This window comes from Anser brachyrhynchus, assembly GCF_964034855.1.
Source record: "Anser brachyrhynchus genome assembly, chromosome: 6".
Lineage (NCBI taxonomy): Eukaryota > Metazoa > Chordata > Aves > Anseriformes > Anatidae > Anser > Anser brachyrhynchus.
The window spans coordinates 21,704,067-21,721,597 of record NC_137700.1 but is presented as its reverse complement, the minus strand read 5'-3'; the positions used below and the strand labels follow the sequence as shown (position 1 = coordinate 21,721,597).

Sequence of the window (17,531 nt, the reverse complement as noted above, 5' to 3'; positions counted from 1 at the left end):
CAGGGCAATATCTACTACCACATCCCTACGTTCTCTTTCAACAAACCGTTAATCATATGAAGAATGTGCCCATGCATTTGCAACATTTCTGTTTTTTTTCAATGGCCGGCTGTACTGAGAGTTTGTTCAAGGATCAATGTGCATTTTATATAAATACAATTACAATTGTGAATATAATTCCCCAAAGCCCCAAATTAAATTCTCCTAATCCATCATCTCTTAGCGCTATTGAAATGAATGGAAATTTTGATATTGATTTCACTGAAAGCAGGTGCAATTCCTTTATGTACTAGTGCATTTCAGGCCATTTTCTTGTCTGACATTTACAGGTATAAATCCAGAGTTACTCTACTGACACAATTTAATTTTCCACCAGAAAGATACATTATCTTCTAAGACTCCAACCCTCACCCTTAATTATGCATTCCTAAAACTATTTATTTTTCTTTAATACCGTCTGAGTCCCATCCTGCCTTCCTGAAGTTAATTAAAACCATTTGAAAATACTCCCAGTTGTAATCCGAGGAGTGGCGCCACTACTTAGTTTGATAGCTTCACACAGAGATGGACAAGGGGCAATGCATCTACCTCTACCATAACATACATACTCTGCCTTAACCCTTGAATTAGGAATAGTATCTATTCAGGAAAAAAAAAAAAAAAAAAAAGTATTATCCAATTCCTAGCTGGGAATCAAATTTAAAAATACACTGATAATTATGTAAAAATGAAAACATTAAGCACTGTATTCAGTTGATGATTGGGAGCCATCAACTCTGCTAAAGAAGATGTCTAGTAAAGAGAATTAGTAACACCCTGTTTTGGGGGCTTGTAAAGGCAATCCAAGTAGTTGCGATTCCAAGCTGTTCTAACATGTATGTAAACATACCTTTAAATACACGTATATATTTTTAAATGTACACATGTATAGTCATCTAGGGATGTCTTGTGTGTGTATATATACGCATGGGTGGCGTAGTTTTGTACATGTGCAGCAATACTCTATCCTCAACACTATCCCAAACCTGCTATACGCATAAAAGGCAGAGATTCCACACGGTGTTATTTGGGGTGCTTTTCACCGGGAGTGCCTCACAGACATTAAGCAATTTACATTTACTGCAAGATGTACCATCTCCATGACAGAGACACTGAGACAAAGAAGTATGCCAGAGGCCACGCTGCAGATGGTTTGGAGAGAAAGGGCTTACTCCCAGAAATTACTGTCCTTCTCCCCATGTCCAGATATCCAATCTGCTCTGCCTTAATTCCCAAAACGCTGAATGACCATGCTTCCTATTGATTTCATTTGCACCTGTGAGTGCTCAGCACTTCTGCACATTAGGCCTGAGGGGTCCAGAAGATGAGACAAACACAGACAGTAGCCACAGAAAGGTATTTTGGTTGAAGCAGCTTGCTCAGCAGTATACACAAAACAGGGATAAAAGCAGCTGAACTGGGATAAAAGAGAATTCTTCTCATTCACCTGCCTTAACCACAGGATGTTCTCTTCCAGCAATCCTCTTCTGCTGTTCTCTTCTACATGTGCCTTCAGGTATCTACAAAGGAACTGGAAACCCTACTAAAACACACAAATACATACTTATATCTATCTACTAATATAAGAAAGATCTGGAAAGAGATTCAAGTGCTGTAATTAAGTATTACATCGTAATGAATATGCAGGAAGAGGTTGCATTAAGAGGTTACACTGATGACCATCATTCTGGCTTTTCCTAACTCGAGTGCTTGACTCCACAACTGAAGCAGCTTTTAACACAAGAAAACTGTCATAAAAAGAGAGGAATGATTTTTTTTTCCTGTTTTCTTTTTTTTTCCTCTCTCTCTTCAAGTGAGAACACGGGAAAACAGTTCCCCATTATCTATCATCACCTCACAACATGAGTAACTACATCACCTGCCCAAGAGAAGAGATTTTTGTCCTAACTGGAAGCGGGGCATTGATGTTATTTGTTGGTCTGATCACTGGAGCGGGTGAGACTACTTCCCTGAGAAATCCAGTCTAACCAAGACTCTTTCTCCCTCTTCCCTGCAGAGATCGTGTCCCTGCCAGTATGAGACACCGTAACTCCTGGCAGCACGCTGCGCCAGGTTACGCCGTTTATGCTTTGACAAACTGCCAGCATTTTGCTAAGAAATCAAGTGCTAAAAGGGAAATTACGAAGTCTAGATCTCAGCCAGAACTGAACAGAATTTCACAAAATAATAATAATACGTGCTTTTCTCTGGTTCTGGAGGTTTTCCTCCCTGTCAAGGTCCAAGGGATCGTGGCAAACAACACAGATGCTTCAGCCTCTAAAAGTAACATTGTCCAAGTCTCTTACAAGGGTAAATTCTAATAATGTGAAATAAATATGCTGTGATCAGAAATCTTCTGATTTTCAACCAGAAAAATGACTGAAGAGTATCAAATGTAAAGTCTTTTGTACAAGGAAGAACACAGTTATCAATCTTTACAAGTACAGCACATAGTCCTACTTTTCCAAAATGTGGTAGTGCACAGGGGGAGGTTTTGGAAAGCTCATCTCACATGGGATGCACTTCACTCAAAGCTTCTGATCCCTCTCCCAGGAAAAGGGCTGATTTGCATCAGTGACCATTAATTCCCTACTTCTCTGAAATGCCACGGGACAGCTGTCAAAATCAGGTGCACTTTTTTGAAACTCAACACTAATAAGGTTTCTGAATTCTTATGCATGGGAAATAATGAGTGTTAAGAGTTGAGTATCTCTGACTGGTACTGAAACTAGTATCAGCTGAATAGAATTAGCAGCTTCCAGAACTAAGCAGGGTTTTTTTTAGGGCTTGGTTGTTAACGCATCTATTGAGTGATTAAATGTTAATGGTAACTGAATCAGTTAAAACAGAAATGCAGGATGCATGCAGTAACAACAGCACCAAAGAATGCTACATACTAATTAAAGTCAATAGACATCCAGTGACATTTTAATAGCAGCTGGGAACTTTTTCTGTATCTGTGCACCTTTGCATTACCTGCTTGCAAACAGAATACAACAAATTTTTAAAATATTAACCCTTGCTCATGTAGTATTTTGAAAACTTGAAAATTGTATTCAGTATCTTAAAACAATGCCTAGAGGCACTCCCAATCACCCATTGAAGTATGGATCGCCATCACTGTCTAACCATCTCATCGGTTCTGCCAAACCTCCTGGGAAGCCCAGACATGCTGCTAATCTTCCAGATCTAACAACAGAGAGGTAAACATGTTCATATCCATCACACACTGAACGGGGGGCTCACTGATCACTGTAACAGCTCTGTCTGGTCATTTAGAGAACTGTGATTCATTACATATTTCAGTATATAAGGCCCTTATCTGCCTTCCAGGTTGTTCTTACATTTCAGAGTGGCTTTCAATTATTTCAGGATTATTTACAGGATGTGTAAATTTTTATCTTCTCTCTCTTTCAGAAGCCATCTTTATGCATCTATTCAGTGTTTGACCTTTGCAGCTTCCTGCATACATTATATCTAGACTTTGTCTTGTTAAATGTTCCATGCATTAGTTTTTGTATATAGGCTGAATGTTTTCCCTATCTTCCATACACAGCCTTGACAGGCTGCTAGGACGTCTCGAATAGTCTATTCTTTCAGTGGCTAGAAAAGATTTTTTCACTTCCACTGTCTGAGGCATATGGACACATCCCTGAGTTAAGCAGAAGGAAACTGAGCAGTCCTAGGAGGAAAAACAAGCACAGCCATGGCTGAAATTTCAACATAAGCATTACTGCATTTCTGTTGCTTCATCTGTTAGCAAAACCAAAGCCGTAGGAAAGGTCAACTTGACTGTGCTCATAGGCAGATTAAAGTTGCGGAAGAAATCTGCATGCAGGTCTCCCCTACCTTTAAATCCAGCAAAACCTCTCTAAGTTCTGACACATGAGCAATAATGAATCCAAATTTAAAAAGCATTTTTCCACTCACCAAAGGAATTTGCTCCATCGTAACCTGAATATCATTCGTTCTAGTAGTCCAAAGAGTACAGTCTGACCTACACAAATGGGAAAAAGGGAATTTAGCACATTAGAATCTCCTCCAAAATATTCATAAATCTTGGTAAGAGGTTCAGGACAGTATTTGGAAGTGATCAGCTATCACGAGAATGCCAGTAATTTCAATTTCAGAAAGTAGAAGTACAAACTTTAATACGTATGATTTAAAAAGTTATATTTATATTCTCTTCTTTCTCTCATGTTTGCAATAACGGGAGCTGTTTAAGCGCCTTATGGCACGATTACTCTTATTGCAGAATTCCTTCTAATGTGACTGGTCTTCCCCCCAGCCACACATAACCAAGAGCCCTTGAGATCCCTGTAAGGGATGGACGCACTGTAGCACATGTCCAGTACACGCCTCATTTTAACACTGTGTTTAGTAGAAATTCTTCCCAGGAAGGGATTTTTGACCTACCTTAGAAAAACAACAGCAGCATCAGTGGTGTTAAGTGAGTCATGAGACTGAAGCCATCTCACCAGGGGCGCAGAGAAATGCATTTTCATCTCACTTGTACACAGCAATGTGTCTCAAAGGATGCTGGATGCAGTTATACAGGCTGGGGACTCAGAGGTGCTAGGACATGAGCACCTCTCCTGTGCCACCAACAGTAAGAAATGGCATCTCAACAACAGTGACTGAAAGATGCAGCTAGGTAAGGCTGCCTTTTCAAACCTTCTGTAATGCACTTGTCAACATTTCACACCGTTTATTCACCTTTTGGTTTAAGTCACTTTTAAATTCCCCACTCTGGCCCAAGCCAAGGCAAGAGCTGAATAAGCTTTGCAAATGTGATGCTTCAGTACAGCTCTGCATTTTGAGATTAATAAATGCATCAGACGAGTCAACACCTGCTCTTAAATTTTTCCATTCTGAAAATTAACCAAAAAAGTACCTTCTTACTTTTCATCTCCTGTGCAGTTTCTGGACCAAGAAAGTGAGCCTTGCACTGTAATCATCTGGTTTCTCAATAGGGTCCCAGAGGCCATATGAAGGACCCTATGTCTATTTACTTTAATTAAGTCAGGTGTCGCTTCCAGATCTGCTACTTGCATGGCTAGAGAGAGGGGTGGCACAGTTATATTTGTGTGAAAGACATCCTGGTTAGAATTTTCTTACGACTATTAGCTGTTCTGAGTTAACATTTTGTCAGCTTGCCAGGTCCAGATGTAAATCTTACAGGTCTTAAAAAAAAAAAAAAAAAAGTTGTAAGTGATCTGGGAATTTAAGCACACATTTGTTCCTTTTCAATCACCTAGAACAGTTCATTTTTTAATGGACATCTCCCCCCATAATTTCTTTGTTTGTTTAAGTAGCTTGCCTACTTTGGAATTCAGCTCCCAGAACTGGAACAACCTCTTGCATTTTCAAAATAGCAAATTTTGACTACTGTCTCCTTATTTTGCACCTCTGTTTCTAGATATCAGCCAGGATCAAGTAGGAACTTCCACTCATACCAGCAGCAGAGACTGATGATCCAAACTACTTAGCTGCTCAACAGTGTTATCAAGTGTTTCCTCTGCATTTCACATTTTTTTTCATTGTGATCTTGTAAGCATTTGCACCTCAAATTCCACTTTTGGTCCTCCTAATTTATTTCTGTGTGCTCTAAATTTGGCACAGTACTGCCAATTCTGAATAATTTGGAAGGATCTCTTTATGTATGTTGCAAACTGTACTTCTTTTATACGCCCCACTTGATTTTTTCTTGTGGAATAGCGTGAAATTGTAGATGCCTGTTCAACATGATTGTTTCCCTCAACTCCTTTTCCGTTTGGCCAGTTATCACCCATCCTCTCTGCGTGCAGATAGTTATTCCCACAGGAGCGCTACACTACATCCTGTTTAATTTCATCCTATTTTTCATTAAACCATGTGATTTTTTATTCTAATTTCTCTCACAAGGTACTTGTAGTTCCTCATAGAAGACAAATTAAGAATCCCACTCCTTATGCCATAATCCAGGTCTGTAATGAAAACACTGAACAGAACTGGTTCCTGCACAAAGTTCTGCAGACTTCATGCATTGCACCTTTCTCCTTTGATAGGGAACAGGGGTAACTCCTCTTAGGTATAAGCTTTCTAACTCGGTTTGTATCTGTTATTTGGTTATGTGGGGCATATTTCCCCATGAGACAGAAAGAATCATCTACTATGTCCTATCCACAATAATCATTTCCCAGTTTCAGGGGGGAAATTACATTAGCTAGATGTGATTTTTTTCTGTTTCCTCAAGACGAATCCCTTCTGGATGTTTTAATTCTAGGAGCTTACAAGGTAGGATAACTTGCTCCAGCATTTTTCCAATTTTTGAAATAAAGCTTAATAATCTTGAAAAACCGAGGCAAGCATTTTGTAAGAGGAAAGACAAAACCATAAACAGCTGTACTAGGCATGTTTTGTGGTCCCACTCCCTCATTCCTATCAAGACACACAGAAACAACTGTGCTATAGGTGCTTTCCAGTTATTCCAGAGAAGAGACACCTGCAGGTTTGGTAATGGCCTTCTCCTGTCTTAAACGTAATCTCATTGCTGTATCACTTCATGGAAAACTGAAGGCAGTCTCAATACAGAGTCACATTACATAAAGTCATTCTGGCACTCATGGGAAGTTTTTAGGGTATGTAGTCTACCTTTTCCTCCCAGGATCAAAACATGTGAATGGTTCAATACCCTGTGGCTGGACAAGGCTGCTCTTCTATGCCACTGAAGGAAGTTAGAAAAAGGTGCACATGCAACAAGCCATGACTACAGTGCCATGGCACCAAATCAGGGCCAGGGCTTCCTAAAAAGTACAGCATAATCTCCGTTTCTTGATGTTTTGATGTATTATGAATCTATAAAGGAAAACAACATTCGTTTATGATCTTTGTATTTCCACATTGTAGGGCTGGAATACAGCCATGCACATACAAGAGCGAGCTGACTCACTACTGCCCAGCTTCAGATGAAGTCATCTATACTCAGTGCCAGGTAACGTATGAAATTGCTAATAAAAATCATACTACAGTATCAGGCTGGTAGCAATCTGCATTCACTTCATTCTTAAGGACGCTTTTGTACAACGTGCAATGACTTGTGCTAGAGAAACCTGGAAGAATATCAGATTCTCTGGCCGCCCTAAAGCCTTCAGCTTTGAAATCTCCATTTGCTTCAAGCTGCCGAACAAGCTGTGAGAAGAAATCCCTTCATCCTACAGCTCCCTGCTGTGGAGCACACAGCCAGCACAGTTTAGCACAGGGACCTCAGCAGCAGACAAGAGAGAAAGCACGGTTGTGAATAAATTCAGGTTTTTACCTTGCTGTAATGATTTAGTCTAATAGAGGGGCAAAAGTTAGATGAGTAGCTTTCACAAATAAGAAATACGTGTTGCTTGTCTATACAAGGTCCAACAGACACAGGACAAATTCTTTTAGATGGATCACTGTGCATCCCATTAAAGCCAAAATGGTTTCCAAAAATATTCAATTGAACACCTTGTCAAAGCCAATTATTCACTGGTAGCAAGAGTCACAGAATAGCTTCCACCTAGCAGTTTAGGACAGGAAGTGGAGACCCCCTTATCCACCTACAGAGGCAGCAGCTAGAAAACTGTTATGCAAAATGGATTTCAGCCAGGACCACGAACGAATAACCTTTACTCTAAGATAAGTGCAATGTTTAATGGTCAATGAGGTGGGTGGGTGTGGTTCCTCTGGTGGCTTCTTCACAGCAGCCTGAGGGAGAAGAGCAGTCTTTGGTATTTATCATGTCAGTCCCAATCATGCTATCTCTGCCCTACTCCAGCCATTTTTTAATAGTGCTCACTTACTGTCTTCTTCCAGAATTATTTCTCTACTATTAAATGCTGAACACCCTTGATATAAACCTTTGAAACATAACCCGTGGCATTTTCCTGTTATAGACTGATGGCCAGATTAGTCCTAATCTTTGTTTACATCAGTATAATCTATAATTGTCACACTGGGGCTACCCTTGATTTATATGGGCACAACACAGATAAGATCCCAACCAAAAACCTAAAGAAGCAATTTATTTTTCTTAATCAGGACAAAACAGAAATAAGATTTTAGGTGGCTAAAGCAATTTAAACAATGAATACATACTTGAAGATGCTTTTTTTTTTTTTGCAACCTTCAAGAATCTTTTATCACTACCATTGACAATCGACTGTGTCCCTGAAGAACCTGTATCAGAAGAATCTTCCCAAACTACATCATTGTCCCTGGGGCCTACTGGGCTTGCATGTGTATTTGAGTCACTTGTGTAGTTGCAACATGAGAGGGAAGATTTTCAATGTCATCAGGTTGACCTCTGAAGACTTACATTAAATATTGATGAATTACAAAGCTGGATGTCTCGAATTGGCAAAATCACCTCTAAGTGAAGCATCCAGTGTCTCAGCAATGCAGTAAGTATTTGGACAAGCTCAGTTTGAATAATCAGCTCGTACTGACTTAGGTAAGTCTAGACTTGCACAAGTTATTAGGAAGTGACTATCTGCCTGCAGTATTAGTGTCAGAAATAGTTGTTCCAATCTAGGAATAAACTAGACAAGATTTACACATTTGCACATGCAAGTGTAAGCAAAACTCAAAGAGAAATTTGAGGTTAAGAGAAAAGCATTACATTACATTAGCTGTGTTTCTTTTGCAGATGAATTAGATGGAAGATCACTCACTGTTCAGCATGGATAGCAAACGACATGGCAAGCTTTCTTTGCCTTATAGTGCCCGGAAGCCTTCTTGAACTGCAATGCAAGTTCTCTCAGAGAGATTGCTGACTCCTTTCTTAGCAGAAGGCACCACACACCTCCTAAACCCTGAGAACAGCACGTAAATGTAGAGGACAGCATGCAGGTGTGGGCACTATAATGGTTCTGTTTCTTAACTGAACATTTGCTCTCCTTCACTGTCCTTGGGCTTTCATGCCTCAGTCCTCACTATTACTGTCAGCATTATCAGCTCATCTGAGAAAAACAGTTATGTAGTCTCTGAACACTGCACTTGTATCACCAGCAAGGCACCCACTCCTATCTCTGACTCTTCACTAACCTTTTCTAGACAAACAGAATAAATTTTGCATTTGTAGTTAACTCCACTTAAAAAATGAAACAAGATGCTAGTTCCAAGAGAGTGAAAGGAGAGTTTTCATAGATTATCATATGGGTCGAGTTCAAGGTGTTTGGTATTACATATTTTGATTACTGATGTTGAGCATATCCAGAACTGCCTACTAAGAAGTTCAGTGTCATACCATACAACTGAATGTTGTATTCTGGACCTGTTCAGAAAGTTCAATGCTTACAGGACAGGGTTTGCATTATGTTTCACCTGCAGCCGCTTTCATCTAAATATATACATGAAAGTATTTGTGGTGATGGTAACCTCTTTTTTATTAAACAGGCCAGTGAGAGAAAGTATCTCTGTCCACCTTCTGAAAGGTTCCTGACCTCTTCCACCTCCTCTAAACAGAGGCTACACAACCATCCTGGGGAAGACAAGTAGCTGGAAGATACTTCATGATTAAGTCATGCCAATTTCCACAAGGCTAGAAAAAGAAAAAAAAAAAACTTACATGAAGTAAAAGGGGAATTCAAGATTGACTGATCCACAGAGAAGAGCAACATGTAAGGACATACAAGGCTTGCTACACCAGGGAAGAGCCATGCAATGTAGTCCCTGACCCATGAACAGTTACTATAATTCCTGTTCAATGTGAAGTAATAAAAATTGATCAACAGAAGAGCTACCTAGAAAGCCTAACTTCCTAAGCTGCTTCCTTACCGCTCATAAGTGTGTCCTCTGAGGGCTTTGGTTAGCTTGTGTGAAATGAAAGAAGGCTGAGCACCTCCAAGTATTCCAGCCCCGGTAAGACACTACATCACTGGTTAAACTCATCCAGATGGCTTTAGCTATTGTCATCATTGCTGTTCATGTCCTATTAAAAAAGAAATAGTGGGAAATGATAAACGCACAAAAGCTTTTATCATTTTTTTAAAAGACATAATGAAGCAACAATGACAGATTAGAAATAATTAGCTAAAAGAGATAAATAACAGGGAAATAAACACATGTAAGCTAATGAAGGAAATGAAAACTTGGTCATGGTAAGATACTGTTCTCATGACAGAAGAGCAAGGGATCACTGGAAACAATTAGTTTAAAAGTGGTATAAGGCAACAATTTCATATTACATAAAGTGAAACTGAAGATTTCACAGCTGAAAGACATTCTTGAAAACAAGTTAGGCCTTTTTTTTTTTTTTTTTAATTGCAGCCATTTATGTGAAAATGAAGTTATATCAGATCATAATAAAATAGAAAACATGAGGATATAAATCCTCATGCTCCAGGAAGTAAACCAAGCACCACCGAGTAGAGGCTAGAATAAATTTCTCAGCTGGACAAATCATACGCTTTCCGCATCTCTTTCAAATGCATCTTGTTCATGAGACTGCCTGAGACAGGATTCTGGGCTAGATGGACCGTTAGTCAGAGGTAATATGACAGTTCCTAGATTCCTATGCTTATTAATTTGAGCCCAAAACCAGAAGAACAATAACTGCTAAATACCAGTAGGAATATTCATTTTTTTACATTTTTTCCTCCACATTATTATACCTGATGGACAAAGCATGCAATTCTATTTTTTCTTAAATTAAGCAAGAAATTTCCAGTATGCCAATGAAATCATTCTTACCGCAATGCTAACCTGCTGAAGAATGAGTGCAGCGGTAGTCCAAAACTAAGTAGGACATGTGATGAAGCCCAGAAGTTGGATAATTGGGACGAACCACTCAAAATGAGGAAATTCAATTGAAAAGTCAATTTAGATCAAAACCACAACATAATGGGGATTCAAAATGTACAGCAACACATTTTCATAAAAACCTTTGCTCTAATAGGGTGGTAAGCTCTTTGCTAATTGACTGTTTTGTTAAGGTTCATTAAAGACTTGGGTTGTAGCCATTAAATCTGGCCCGACAGCTAGGAAGTTATGCTTGCCTCTGAAGAGGAGGATGTTTCAGCCCCAAATGTACGGCTTCCTTTCAGGCTGCGATGCTTGAAGTGGTATTTATTGCTTATAGTCATCATTTATGTTTGGCTTTACTATTTTAGCTATATTAATCACTGAAAGCCACAGTCATACCATACACACTTGAAATAACCATTACTACTTTCCCATACCATGTTGGGGCCACTAATCACAGATTATAGCTACATTTCATCTATTTTGATCATTTAACTCACCTTAATGTAATTTAACATTGTATTTTTTCATGTTTTCATTCACACTTAGTAGCTATGCCTCTAGAGCATCAAATAGTTTTTGAGACTCTATGTTTCAATCTACGTGGAAACGTGAAGTTCCAATCCATATAGAAATGTGATACTCTGTTATCTGGGAGGAATAAACCCTGTTAACTTTTAAGAAAATAGTCTCACAGGCTGCAGTTAAATTAGGCACATAAATATTGTAAGGACGTAGATGGTAAGTAATTTCTCCGTGACTACGTGTAAGCATTAAATAAATACTCATAATGCCGCAGAGAAACTAGAAAGTTAGCTTTAAACGGTGTGAAGAAAAGAAAACTTAAAAAGAAGAGCCAATAACAGGATATTTTAAGAAAGATTTACATAGCAAAAAATACTTCCCCACCCTAATATTCTAACAAAGTTGTCTTTGCTTATTTAATTCATTATTACTTGACTATTTTGAAGATATTTCCACCAGTAATATAGCTTTCCTTTCAGCACACATAGGGATGGGTATTGAATTTTATAAAGAGGCGTGAGTCCAATGCTTCCCCCCAGTCCATTAGCCCCATCTCACATCAGGGAAATGTTTACAGCTCTCTTTACTTATAGTATCCCACCTTTTCATAGTGTTAATTAATTTAATGGTAATTTCTAACTCAGATGCAACTGGCCCGGCTACAAAGGAAGCTTTCAGCAGTATCAGCACTCATGGAAACTTCTAGCAAGGCAGTCCTGTTTGTTTGTCTTGCTCTTGTTGCAAAGAACTTAACATTTTGTTCCCTGACAGCATCTGTAAGCTCAGTCTGATACGTTGATCAAAATCTGATTTACTGAGTGTGGTAACTCAGTAGAGGCATTATCCACTAAAAACATACATAGAAAATTCTGAGTAAAGATAAAAAATAAAATATATTTAAATATAAAATGAGATAAAATAATCAGTTCTCTAAAGTCCACAGATGTGGGGGGGAAGAAAAACAACACCTTGGGCTGGAAATACATTCCAAATTGCCAAGTCCTTTTTATCCCATTTTAAAGCTGTCCATCACAGGTTTGGTCCTTCTGCCTCTAAGATGCTTCACTCATCCTCACAGAAGGACGTGCAACTGCTGGGCAAGTATCGATAGATCAACTCTTTGCTTATAGCATACCTAAGCTGTTGCCCTGACACATTAAGTCCGCTAAGGTACAATTAATAATTGATTTTGAACTTGAGACCTTTTGTAACATCTTAATTGAAAAAAACACAACTTTTTTTGTATAGCAATAGACACAGACATTTGGACAGGAGACAGTACTTCCCAATATTCCAGGCCACTCTCCAGTGCTCTGATTAACTCCCTCCCCATTTGGCCAAAGAGGGATTTAATGACCGTTTGCATTCTTCTTGGTCTGAACACCAACATACTTCAGTGATAAATTTTTACCAAAGAGTCTGTGTGTGTGGGGGGTGAAACACATTTTTGCTTACCATGTAACCTGGAACGCCAACTGAATGATCAGATTCTAATGCATCACGTCACAGTCGCTGGACTGATTAGTATCTTGGGCCAAATGCTTCTACTTATTATCTTTATTGAACCTCAGTGGGTGAAGTGGGGTTGAATGTTAGCAAAGGAGCACAACTGACTTGCTGAACCCAATCTATAAGTATTTAAATCAATTTCTTTGTAATAATTTCTGTTTTTCTGTAACCCTAACAAATTACTTTTCTACCAGACCCATTTATTCTCCTCATTGCAGCTGTTCACTACAATGTGTTTGTGTTCCCCAACTGGTAGGAGAACAAGCGATATCCTTGTTCTACAGGGCTTCCTGAGAGACAGCCCGCCGGCTGGGTGTAAAGGTTAATTTTAGCCCTCTTAATCCTAAATGCTGTTGTGCCTTCATGGGGCTGTCATCAGGTCTGTGAGAAGTTAGAATTAAACCTGCACACATCCTGAGCGCTGCTGCAGAGCATCTAAAAAGCACAGCTAGGCGGGAGAGCCTCTGTCAGCATCAGCTCGACTCAGCTGCTGTGGGTCAGGACAGCTCAGGCTATGGCCAAGGCTGATCCAAATAAACAAGGAATTATTTCCTTGGTTGTGCTGAGGGCTTGGGAGAGGAAATTCTTCTACATACTTCTTCATGCCCCAGGTCCCTTCTGACATGCCAGATGTAGCGCAGGCTCCCTGCAGCGAGGGAGGATGAAGGAATGGTCACCAAGTTTTCAGCTATGCCGACAGAAACAGAAGGTCACTTTAAAAAATGAAAAGGAACCCCTGAGTTCTGACAGTCTGATAGCTGCCCTAAGAGGCAAAATATCCCCATTTCAGAAAATGCTGTCATCATTCAAATGTCAGCACAGAAGACTCCTACTTCAGCCCACAGTGCTCTGGCTTATTACAGAGATTACAGTAGCCTTTCTCTTTTCATTAATTCAATGGTATTCTGCGATCTCCTTTTGCTTCTGGATGCAAATTGTTCCACTAATTTCTGTGTTTGGCAGGAGGGAGATTAAGGGTAGTTCTCATTCTGTGTGGAAACTTCACTGAAGGGAAAGTTAGGGAAAATATTCCTTTTCCCCTAAGGAAAGGAAGCTATAGCATGTTCTGAATAAACTCTGTAGTTTCAAACTAGCCAGTTCAATCATCAATCCAGTATTAAGCAACGATATTCAAGAGCAATCTAGCATGTCTCAGACACGCAGACAGGTTGTCATCTATACTCACATATGTATTAAAAGGCAGTGTTGGAAATCCTACAGCCTAGAAATACTAAACTCACCTACTTTTCATTTAGAACAGAGCTGGGATATACACTGAGCTGTATGGTCACATCTGCTCTGCAGCTGGATACCTATAGAGACAACTACAGGCAATTAAAGGGTTTTTCTTAAATAACACAAGCAGTGTCACCAATCCTTAAGAGTAATTTCCATCTGTTACCAATACCGCATTGAATTAACAAATGCCTACTTGAAAATTCAGGCTAATTTCTGCACCTTGTTTAGGCAAGTAACCTTACAGCTGATTGCAGCAGGACTAACTCAAGGTGAGCTGAAGCTCTTTGCAGTGCAGCAACCAGGTGGGCTGAGCATTTTTTTAGTTCAACAAAGTGACTCATGTAGGTATAAAGCAAGGTAAGTCCTGGAGCTGCTGAGGCCACCAAGGATTTGGAGCTCTACAATGGTTAGTACAGAGGTACAGAACTACTACAAAGGTCTCTAATCAAACGAAGAAAGAGATGCAATGCCAGTCCTGTAAGGCACAGGGTCCCTTTCCCTGGGTACCTGCCCAGCAGGGTTCTTCACATTGAGGCTTGCTATAAGCCAGCAGCGGCCTGCAGGAGAAATTTCTCTGCCAACACATTAATTGATGAGAATGAAACAAATTGAGCATCAAGGTAAGCAAGTTTTAGATCAGCTCCTGCAGGATTAATTGCACGCTGCCTCATGAACAGTTGTATGCTGAAGGGGCAACTTGATTTATAAGTGAAAAGCATGCCATTGTTTATTTAACATTCACATCCATAGGAAAGGCCCATGTGCAACAGAAAATAGAAACAAGAAGTAGAGTTCATAACAGGGAGAGAGAGAAAACAGGAAAAAAGAAGAAAAAGACTAAGCCTATGAACATGAAAAATAAGAAATAAGATCTATCTTTTGTTCACACTGGACTTTTTTTTTTTAAACAGACTAAAGCTCTAGAAGACAATTACTCAGCACGTTTTAACATTTGTCCATATAAACAGGTATTTCAGTAAATTTATGTGTAATTTATGCACCTTTCTATCTGACTATTCTTAAAATCTTGTATTCAAACCTGAAATTAATTTAGCAAACTTTAATAGGCTATAAGTATGGGTATTTTTTAATTTATAAATTACTTAGCTCAAATTATATTTCTTAAAAATGATTCAAGATAGACACTATGGTGTAGCAGTATTTAAAAACAGTAATGCTAAAACAATGCATTTCTGGCAAAATACAGTATTTATGTATATACAGGAAAATAAAACAATTATATTTTCTATTGGTACTCTCCCATAGACATTGAACATCAATCATCAAGGAAGGTGTTAGCATCATTCAAGAAAGGATATGTTGTGGGAAAATCATGATAATCCATTCAATTATCTATTTTTCTATGAATATATGAAAATAACAGACACCAAACCAAATTTATTTTTTTCCTACGACAGGAAACTTCACAAATTATTTCCAAGGAAGGGAACCTATACTGCATAGGAAAAGTGTAACTAAATTCTCCCTGAATGAATAATCTCCTCTTTATATGGTAGCCCCCAATACATTCACAAGCTCTTCAAATGCACTTTACAAATGGATTTGCTAAGTACACAGCTTACAGGAATCATTTTCAGCCCCTCATGGGAGAAAAATAGCTACAGTTTACTATACACAACAATGGCATGCAGAAGTTATTAAGAAGTGAGAGAAAGATGAATCATTTGGAACTGCCAAGGGAGTTTTAAGAGTACAGCATAACTAAAAACTAGAAATCGACCAAAATAATGAAGTTAATATTCTTCAAGTTCTTAGCTTGGGTAACCCCAGTACAGCACAGACACATACATCTTTTTCCCATCTTTTATTTGCAATACGTGTAAGTGAATAAGAGCGAGTACCTGAAGCAGAGGAACCACCCGTGGAAAACCAGAAAGCAATAGCCATATTGGCTCCAAATTGCTATCCCAAAAATCCTTGTAATGCTAAATCACCACCCACTTTTACCTGTTTTGGGAAGATTTTTAGAACAAAGTGGCTTGCTAGGTGACCACAGGAAATCTACCACTCAGGAGGAGTTTGGTGAGATGATCAGGTCAATAATAAAGCTTTGGGTCTGACACATGAGCTTTCTTACTGTTTGTAACCAGTTTTCTAGAAAATTTGCAACAAAGAGGCATTTAGTGTTCCATACTATATATATGTATAAAAGCTAAGATATGAATCATCTGAGCCAACACTACAAAATATGAAATATTAATGGCTCCTTTGATGCTAGAGAACTAAGGACTGCCTGCTCCTTGGCCTCGAATCAGCTGTTAGGAAGAGGAAGAAATGTGCTCACAAGTGAGGAATTCCTTTATAGTCTTAATGGGCATGTCTACTTCAGTATTTAACCAAGTAACAGATCTCAGCTCTAAAATCCTCTCAGGTTTATATGATGCTTAGAGAAGACTATTCCTTTCAGATTCACATCCCTTGTGACACTTTACCTCAAGTGAGGGACTCCCAATAGGCATTTGAAACCACCAGAGGAAAAGATGTCCCTCAACAGCACAGACGCTAGAAGAGAACCAAGACTAAGTATGGCTGGCAGCCCCGGGGATTAATTCTTTCTGAGAGCTGTCAAACATATTCCTGGCAAGATATTGGTTATAATTGCACATGGAGAAGGAAAAAAATTCCTTTCCCAAAACGTTATGGACAAGCAGGTCGTGCCACCCACTATGACACATTTTTAGGAACACCTGTTACTTGGAACTCTGCTTGTGTTTGGTGTAGGGTCAATGCCCTCCAAAAGAGAAAGTCTTTACACAGCCTTGTGCTTTCCACCTCGCTTGGAGGCTGTACCACACAGATGTAGTTTAAATCTGTGCAGGCAGAGGAGAACATCGGTGTAACTCCATCCGAGGCCTGGGGCATGCTACCAAGAGCCCCCATCCCAGCATACTCCCACCGTCCCTTGGTGGGACCCTGAAGGCCATCTCAACTTTTAAACACAAAGGATTTAAACACTTTAATTACTTCTCCCTGCTCTCTCCACAGCTGTTTGCTTTCCTCCCTCCAGCTGATAGACTAGCAGGGCTGTGTCGGGGAGCTGAAGAGGCGGACGTGCTCGCTGCATGGCTGCCAAGGGAGCGGTTTCCTTGGCAACATCCATCACGTGAAGCCCGATGGATATCCGGATACTACCCCGACATTCCCTATTTCACCTACCTGGATGGCCGAACGGGGTACCGAGTACCCAAATCAAATCACTTGCAGCAGAAAGAGCAGGGCTGAACGAAAAAAATACCATTGACGTTACGGTTCTTTTATTTGATCCTCAGTTTTGCAGAGACGTAGTATTTTAGAGGTGTTTTTTTTCCCCAGTCTTACTGAAATATTATTTTTCTTCAACTGAGCACGATTTGTGTTTCTTCTATAAACAGAGTTTTCCAGAAAGCTTTATTTTGAATGCAGTTTTAAAACGTATAAAGTTTTATGTAGAACTTTACATATTTTTT

At 39.4% G+C, this 17,531-nt stretch overlaps 1 long non-coding RNA gene across 2 annotated transcripts; it reads left to right on the top strand.

Annotated features, from left to right (window-relative positions):
- Positions 1 to 1,588: 1,588 nt before the first annotated feature.
- On the top strand, positions 1,589 to 17,295 carry LOC308197645. Of its 2 annotated transcripts, XR_013953188.1 has the most exons (5): positions 1,589 to 3,242; positions 6,928 to 7,012; positions 8,181 to 8,450; positions 8,696 to 8,898; positions 9,445 to 17,295. It is a non-coding gene; the product is annotated as an uncharacterized lncRNA (long non-coding RNA). The 2 variants fall into 2 exon arrangements; XR_013953189.1 differs by having other exon boundaries at positions 8,696 to 17,295.
- Positions 17,296 to 17,531: the final 236 nt, after the last annotated feature.